The sequence below is a fragment of the Hakea prostrata genome, chromosome 5, assembly GCF_041222555.1.
Source record: "Hakea prostrata isolate BN-2017 chromosome 5, UWA_Hpros_2, whole genome shotgun sequence".
In the NCBI taxonomy this organism is placed as follows: domain Eukaryota; kingdom Viridiplantae; phylum Streptophyta; class Magnoliopsida; order Proteales; family Proteaceae; genus Hakea; species Hakea prostrata.
The window spans coordinates 12586622-12595732 of NC_142604.1; the positions used below are offsets into that span (position 1 = coordinate 12586622).

General features: G+C 37.7%; 1 non-coding gene across 1 annotated transcript; it reads right to left on the reverse strand.

Moving 5' to 3' along the window:
* Positions 1 to 4472: 4472 nt before the first annotated feature.
* On the reverse strand, positions 4473 to 4559 carry LOC149015215 (small nucleolar RNA U30). The gene has a single exon (XR_016173824.1). It is a non-coding gene; the product is annotated as a small nucleolar RNA U30 (small nucleolar RNA).
* Between the last annotated feature and the right edge of the window lie 4552 nt (positions 4560 to 9111).

Below are 9111 nucleotides of genomic sequence, written 5' to 3' on the forward strand. Positions count from 1 at the left end.
CTAGTTGTTTGGATCATCTCTGCATCTTATTATGCATTATTTACTTTCTAACAATTTTCCAGCATAAGATCGATGGAATTCCCTTGCCCTTCTTGGCTAGGGGATATGGGGCTTGGCATAGAAAACTTGTATAAAGAAAGAACTAGGTAGGTTGGTTGCTATAATGTCTCAATGAAGTTTCACTGGGTTACAAATTTGTGGAAAGGTAGCTCCCAAGTCTACTGTTTACATGTTTAGAGTTCCATGCCTGCAGCAAAACATAAATTGAATACAAGATGAGTACAGTCAAGACCTCAATTGAACCAGTTAAACTGACTATGAACCCTTCCTGCTTGGTTCAATTTTGGGGTGGGATAACCCAACCAAAATCTGGGGCAATTAATATTTTGGGTTACTCTTTTGGATTTTTTTTTTATACAATATTTCTTTTAAATAAACACCACCAGAACCCTATCTTCTCGATAGGCTTTCTGATTAGTTGTGTGCTGCAGGTTATAACAATTTTGTAAAGCTACTTGAGTGACATGTGGTTTTCCCACAAACCCTTCAAATGCCTGCACATCTCATATTTTACTCTCTATACCTCATGACCTTTCCTTTGGCAGCCAATATAGGTACAAGATTTAATTGGTTCCGAATCAATCTGCCAAGTGGCAATGTATTTGGGGTCAAAAACACATATACCATGCTTGGACAGATCAAGAAGTTCCCTTCCAACCCTATGGTCTCTTGGGCCTTGGTTTGCCCTAGCCCACCCTTGTTGGGCTCTTTTCAACTAGTCTGAATCTTCTATCCCTTGTGCTTGGGGTAGAGGATTGTGCTTTCATCTCACTTTTTCACGACAAATTTAGGAGGGATGTTCACTTTTGAACATTAATAATGTTAGCCAATTGTAGATATAATTAGTAGAATAAATAATTAACAAAAAATTGGAAAGACATGTAAACAGAACCTAAACTGGTAGTAGAAGAATTAGGGAAAATTGTCAAAGCGTGTCAGATGCTTTCCTTCAACCAGATTCTTTACTTCCGGAGTGTGCTTGAGAATTCAACAAACGTTTATCTTCCAAGATACAACGACCAGTACAACGTAAACCGCTATAACGAACTTGAATTGTGCCTTTTTTCTATCACCCAAATACTAATAATGACAATACTCTCAAAATACTAATGTGACTCTCAAAAGAATTTTGGCATGACTCTAAAACTAAAAGAGAGAATAGCCCGAAAACCTTAAGCTCACCAAAAGGGGGTGGGAGGCTACAATTTATAATGGATATCTATAGTAGGTACAATTAACATACCATATAACAATAAATGCCTAATTAACAAGCTCGGAGAAACGAAAAGTTTTTGTCTTTTACGAACCAAACTCGTAAAACGAAGAGCTTCGGTTATTATGAAAAGTTTCGGGTCATTTATTAACCAAGCTCATGAAATGAGAGGTTCTTTGGGAAATGAAAGTCCCATAACACTCCATTCATGAACATTGCTCGAAAAATGTTAAGCCCAAACATTTCATGCATGAATCATCCTTGAGATTTGAAACACCTGCCATCTATGATTACTTCATGCACTCATTTCCACCAAATCCCCTCTTAATGAGCAAATTTCATTCAATTATGTTTATTTTACATAAGGTAAATCAGAGGTGCATCTCCTTCCTAAATATATGGTGACGACATATGAGGGGAGCACAGTCCTCTCTACCTGTAGAGGGTATGAGAGAATTGACTTGAAAATTGAATGCCTAAAACAAGATTTACTGCCATCCCTAACTACAATTTCCAACAAGTCACAACACCCAATGTGCCTAACGATCTTTGTGACAATAAATAACTCTCTTGTAAACTAGCCTTATGCTTGTTAAGCTTAGAATGATTTAGAGACAATTTTGATTTTCATGGGGTATACGGGAGATTTTTATATATAGAGAATGGAGATGTTACATATACCGTCAGCAAAGGTCGAACTTTTTTTTTTTTTTTTTTTTTTTCCGCCCGGGGGGGGGGGGGGAGGGAGGGAGGGGGGGGGCGAAAACAGAGGGAGCCAAGGAGGGGGCGGAGCGCGGGGGGGGGGGGGCGCCGCCCCCCCCCCCCCCCCCCCCCCCCCCCCCCCCCCACCCCAAACAACCGGGGAGGGGCACCCCCCGCCGCCCCCCCCGCCGCCCCCCCCCCCCCCCGGCCCCCCCCCGGGGGGGGGGGGGGGCAAATACAGCAAGCACTCAGAACCAAAGATTGGGGAGCCGGGGGAAGCGGCAAGGAGCGCGGGAAGCACGACGGGACAGACAGAAGAGCGAAACCACACCCAAGGCTGCGAACGACCCATCCCCCACGTGGGGATTCTCTACATTGGACTCTTGAAGGAGGAATTTGAAAATGTTCTCAAAGGTCGCTGGCGCCCCGCCCAAAAAACCAACTTACAATCTTTTTATTAAGAGATGTCATTTTTATCAATTGAGTCTATATGAGAGATTTAAATTATTGTGCAGATTTTTTATAGGGCCCATTTGGTTATATGAATTTAAAGATTTCAAATTTTTTGATTTTAAAAATCCCTGGATTCAAGATTCATCCTTTTACATTAAAAACGTAAATCAGTAGATTTATGGGTACACAGTGAAATCTGAGCATTTGAGCATTCACAAAAATCACGTCGACCAAATACTTTTTAGGATGAATTTATAGATTTCATTCCAAAACCTTTTAGTGAAGAAGTCACATGTAAAACTTGACAATTTCAACCTCGAAGATATTTGGAGCCGCAGCCGCTGGCCCAGTTGTTCCTCTTGAACTAACATAGAGAGACAATCCTGTAAACCATGCTGATCAAGAGTACCCCCAATAGGGTTTATAAACCCCACGAATGGTGTTAATGAACCACTTCAAAATCTGAAAAAATCATGAGTTTTCGAAAACTCCAGTGGAAAACTCTATTAAAATAAAAAATAAAAAAACCCCAAATCTCCACCATAGACACTCAAAACTATTCTGAAACACTGGGGCTCAGTTTAAGAGACCTGCAAGGCCATGAAATCAAATTGGATGCCAAAGATAGCTTTTGATAATAATTTTGCTGCAGATCCAAGCCATTGGTTTTTGTCAAAGTCAAATCAAACTGGGTAGCAGTTCTCATCTAAGCTAACTCCATAAACCGTGGAATTACTTTGCCCATGGAGGGTTTGGTAGAATGGTTAAGAAATTCACTTTTCCATACGTAGATTCAACCCTTGCCTGCAGGGTATGTAATTTCTCTATTCCTAATTTCCTTATATGTAAAAGCACCATGCACCATTGCAAGACCCTGAAAGTGATCTCATTGATGAGTATTTAAGAATAACCCTTCAGCACTTATGCGTGAGCTAACTTCATTGTCATACTTGAAAGTGTCAAAATCTGTGAGGAGAGACTCTTAAAGGAGCCTGTTCAAAGGAAGGCATGAACAGAGGAGCCTGTACTGCCAAGGAAGACAAAATCTTCACAGATTACATTGGGCTTCATGGCGAAGGGAGATGGAGAGACCTTCCCCAGAAAGCAGGTTTGTGAACTATAATAAAAGCAGTCAAATTCTTGTTTCTCCATTGTTAATTTACACCTGAAAATTAAGAAACATATTAATATGATCTTATAATCAGGCTTCACAAGCTCTTGGGCAACAGGTAATATGATCACTTGTTGAAGAGTAGAATTCATCATATTTATGAGTAACCCATAGAGTAATTGAGTTAATTTGATTGAATGTAGGTGGGCACTTATAGTAGGGAGGCTCCCAGGTAGAACAGACAATGAAATCAAGAACTACTAGAACACTATTTTATCGGAAGGCCAAGAAACCTCTTCTGGGCTGACTCAAAAAACGCTCAATTCAGTTTGAAAATGAAGCAAAACTCAAGAAGAAGAACACAATGATGATGACAGAAATGAAACCCCAGGTGGTTCGATCGAACCAAGGCATTAAGGTGCAGCCGGGGTTTTTCTCACTAGTAATATTCAAGAAGTTGCTGAACATGGTAACTTCAAATGAAATTTATCATATTCTTTGTTCAACTAAGAGACAAAATAAGATAACTGTGATAATCGATCTCCTGAAAGAGAGGAAAGAGAGGATGGATGACATGAATGTACCAAACCTGATTTTGGATTTCCCATCTTCACTTCTCTCCTGTGTAAAGTAGAAAGTTAGTTAGAGGGTTATTAATAGCTATGCATCCATCAAAATTTATGTTAGTTGCAGGTTTTTAACAAACAGATGGAGTCAATTAAAATCAGACATCACATATCTTAGAGGACATGAAATCAAAATTAAATGGCTGTAAGTTCCTCAGCTTTAATATTGATAGATCAGAAGATGAATCAACCCCTGAAACTGGATATCGGCGAAACTAAGCAGTGAATTCAAGTCAGCCTATCCTTCTAATTTCGTCCATACCTGGGGTGAACCCTAGGACATACTAAAGAAGAAAACAGGAAAGGAGCTCAGAAACTCTTATGAATGGATGAGAATCGTGTCCTCATTAACACAATCGTTCAGATTAACGAGATATTAAGCTTCATCATTGCACTTTCCTCTTTTCTCAATTTCTCACAAAACCACAACTACCTATTGCGGAAAACAATGACAGAATTAAAATGAACAGGTAACCATTACAGGGGGAAAAACTCAGTAGCTGATGAAACGAGTAAAAAATAAGTGAAAAAGATCAAATCAAGCAAAGGAAAATTTATGGAGAAGGAAGGATAGAGGGAGGAACAATGGGAAACCCACGGTATGGGAGGAATAGGAAAGGGAGGGTTTCTTCCTGAGAAAAATACCTTTCCCACCCAACCACATACCCTGTGTTTCACAGAGCTCTTCCCACTTTCGCCTTCTCCAGCTCGTAAGAGTTTTTTTCTCTGATGAATGAATTGATCTGATGGAACTTGGAATGCAGAGAAGTCTAAAAAGAAATCGGAGGAGAGAGGAAACCACTTGGTCGCCACAAGCGGCCAACCCTAAAATGATATCTACTTGAGAAGATGAGATTAGGGTTAGGGTTTTCCTCTCCTACCAGCCTACCATTAAATAGATATTCAGAAGACGTAAATGCCCTTTTAATCTTTTTTTGTTTTGGTAAAGACCTTTTAATTTTTAATAGGATAGGCAATAGGGATGGTTGGTTGCGGCGGGTAAATCCGTAAAACCACATTAGTCCTACTTTGATTGTGAGAGGTACCGAGTTTCGGTGAATTCCGCCGGTTCGGCAAAATTTGCCGAGATTTCGTTGACACAAAAACTAAATTTCGGAGACATCATGAGACATTAGATATAGGGATAATTACTATTGTCCCCCTGTACTATAGCTTAATTACTAATTTATCCCCTGTACTTTTTGAAATTACTAATTCAACCTTCAACTTTGCTTGTAATTACTATCGTCCCCCTACTGTTAAACTCCGTTAGTTAAATGATGATATGGCATATTTTATTTATTTTAAAATCCCAAATTAACCCTATAGTCTTATATTATTTATTTAGACTTTATATTAAATTACATTACTATCCTGAGTAATTAAGAAAAACTTAAACCTAATTAAACAATCTTCTTTTCTAGTCAAAAGAAATAGAGAAAATCAAGGGATACTCATTTTCAAATTTCGATATGTACTTTTCAATTTGGTAATAAAAAAATAGTAATTCCTAATTTTTTGTGTTATTTTTAATTTTGTTACTTACTTTCTAGTTTAATGTTATCAGTTTAAGAAGCTTCTACTTCCAATAGATTATTATTTATTTATTGTCTAATTTGACGTTAGCTATTTTAAGAAGTCCTACAACCAATAGGGTGCTTTATTTTTTTAATTCAAGATGATAAAAATACACATGTTAAATTATTTCATATGATTTTTTTTTTCTAAATAAGGATAATATGTTATTTGAATTCTTAATTATAAAATGGCAAAATAGACATCAAACATTCAACCTTAACGGTTGCTTAACACTGTTAGAATTAAAGGGGGCAACAGTAATTTCATAAAGAGTAGGGTTCTTTTAGTAATAAAGCTATAATACAGGGGGGCAATAGTAATTATCCCTTAGATATATCATATATATCACTCAAAATGAGATATTATATATATGATATATCTACATGCGTGAACAAATGGATGAGATTTTAAAAAGCCATTAAATACTGTGCGTACTATTTATAGACATGTAAATGGATACGAAACGCCATGCACGATCGTTAAGGGTATCCGATCCGAAAATTTTCACAGGAAAATATCCGACCGCCGAAGCAACCGGATTCGGATTCGGATAATTGCTTATCGGATCGGATAAAATCCGGATAAATTTTTATCCGGATAGAGTAAAATATTTAACATTTTTTCTTTAAAAATAGATGATAATCAAATTCGGATACCGGAATCGGATTCGGATAGCGGATCGGAATCGGAAATTAGAAATTTATAGTAAAAATGTAAAAGTGACAATTATCAATCAATAATCGGATATTTTATTGGATCGGATTATTAACGTATATCCGATAAAGTTTCGGATTCGGATTCGGATGCCTTCTCTAAATTTTTGCCGGATTCGGATACCGGATTTGCTAATCGAATTCGGATACTAGTGTATCCGAGCCGAATCCGGTCCATTTACCGGCCTAACTATTTACTCATCAACCCCTTCTTTCTCTTTCTTTCTTTCTTTCTTTCTTTCTTCTTCTTCTTCTTCTTCTTCTTCTTCTTCTTCTTTTTTTTTTTTTTTGTCATTTTCTTATTTTTCGAGGCTAACTAGATTACGAGCAAAGAGAAGCAAAATCGTAGGGATGAAGCTCAGATGAGTGGTTATTTGCGACGGTGGTTTCAATGAAGAGAAGCAGAGATGAAGGGAGAGTGTTGAAAATAGATTCTGTAATTTCGAACCCTAATTGCAAAATCTAGTAGTTCAGAGAAAAATGCTTATTAGAAAATTTGAATCTCAACCCAAGAGTTGGAATTTTTCTATGATTAAAAGCCTAAAAAATAATTGTAGAGATCATCCCCTTTTCTTCTGAATTAGTGTTGGCTCCTTTCAGAAGCAGAGTGCGCAATTGACTCCGTTAGCGAGAAAAACTCTAACCTCTCTCACCCTAATATCACAAAAATCCATTAAATATATGCCAAGTTTTTGGCATGGAGAGAGTAAGGAAGGAGTAGCAAGGCAGATTCCGGCGACTGGATGTCAAGTTTGGTGAAATTTCGCTTGAACTTTAATTTTATTTTGTAGTTCGTAGGAAAATCACCCATTTGCTGGCGACATAGATTTTGGTGCCCAAAAAAATTGGTTGCTTGGCAAATAGGCCGAAATTCGCCTAAAGGTAGTATCGTGCCTTCAAATATCAATCCATGTCTGGCTTTAGTTAACAAAGGGTGGGTGAAAGGAAAAAAAAATGTAGGCTCATCTACAATGAGGTGAGGGATGAGGAAAAGAAAATGGATGGATTATATAGAAAAATGTTAAATGTGGGTCAGGCTTTGTTGTTTTTCATTTTTTTTCTCACAAAAGTCTACCTATTTTATGAGGTTTGCCACCTCACTCCCCAGATTTCTCACCCCATGAAAAAAAAAACTTCAGTATTTCATGTAAAATTTTGTTCTTTCAAACTTTTATCCATTCACATTTATCCTAGAAAACAAACACGCGAATGGTTGACAACAGAATGGGTCAAACGGAGTGGAAGGGAGTTAGGGAGGTCATCCTAAAATTAATCAAATTAGTCAGTTTGTGATAAAAATAATAAAATAATAATCAGTGTATTTTTAGATTTTTTTTTTGTTTGCCAACCTCGGTTTTCAAGGCTTTGCCCTGACTAATCCGGTGTTTGACCCGGATCGCACACCTGGCTGTGGTGGGTGAGTCTTCCAGCGAGGTTTCAATCCCGGAACCTTGCTTAAGCAGACAAAACTGCTTACCACTTTGACCAACCCCGTTGGTTCAGTGCATTTTTAGATCAATTTCTCATATAAATGCTATTCACTTTCCTCTTTTTAATGTGTATAAAGGTATTTAATGAACAACTAAAACAAATGTGGGATTGCGCGTGACCGAAGTAACTGTCAGAAATTCAACGGTTGAGATTCAATTTTGACCGAAATTTCGGATTTAACTGTCAGAAATCTTGACTTGACAGTTTATTGCGCGTGATTCAAGTAAAATTAATTAAATCTACCCTTTTTGATAGATATTGTCATAAGTGCTCACAACACTAGCTTTTGTTGTTTTAAATGCCACACGCAATCACGGATGACGTGGTTTACTAGTTTGGCTATGTTAGGACTTTGCTTGGTCCTGCGCATTAAATGTGTAAGATCATCAAGTCGGCCGTCAGATCGAAATTTTGATCTCAAATATTGAAATTCAACAGTCGAGATTTAATTTATACGGAGATTTCGAATCTAATAGTCCAAAATCTCAGCTTGACTATTTAAATTTGTATGACCCAAGCAAAATTAATTAAATCTATCCCTTTTTGATAAATGTTGTTACAAGTGTTCAGAACCCCAGCTTTTGTTGTTAGAGTAGGAAAAATTGGGAAAATGTAGACCTTGTCATTGTAGTATCCATATTTCTTAATAAAGAAAAAAAAAACTTCTCAATATCTAACGGTAGCGGAGGAAACCCTAACCCTAATCTCACGTTCTCCAATAGGAATCGTTTAATTATAGGGTCGGCCGCTTGATTTGACCAAGCACTTCACTATCTCATACCATCTATCTATTTCTATGCTGCGATCATTCCCTGTTTCAGAAAAAAGAAAAACAGAAGTCTATGGCGAGGGGGAGCAGGAGGAGAAGAAGGTGAAAGTGGGAAGAGCTCTGTGAAACACAGGGTGGGAAAGGTATTTTTCTCAGGAAGGAAACCCTTTCCTACACCTCCCATACCGTGGGTTTCCCATTGTTCCTCCCTCTTTCCTTCCTTCTCCACAATTTTCCGTCCCTTGATTTCGATCTTTATTGTTAAAGTATTTCACTTATCTTACACTAGTTTCGTCAAGAACTGATTTTTCCTGGTTTGCTTTGCTTACCTGCTCGTTTTGATTCTTATGTTGTATTACGCAGTTGGTGGTTCTGGTTTCTTGATAAGAGGAAGG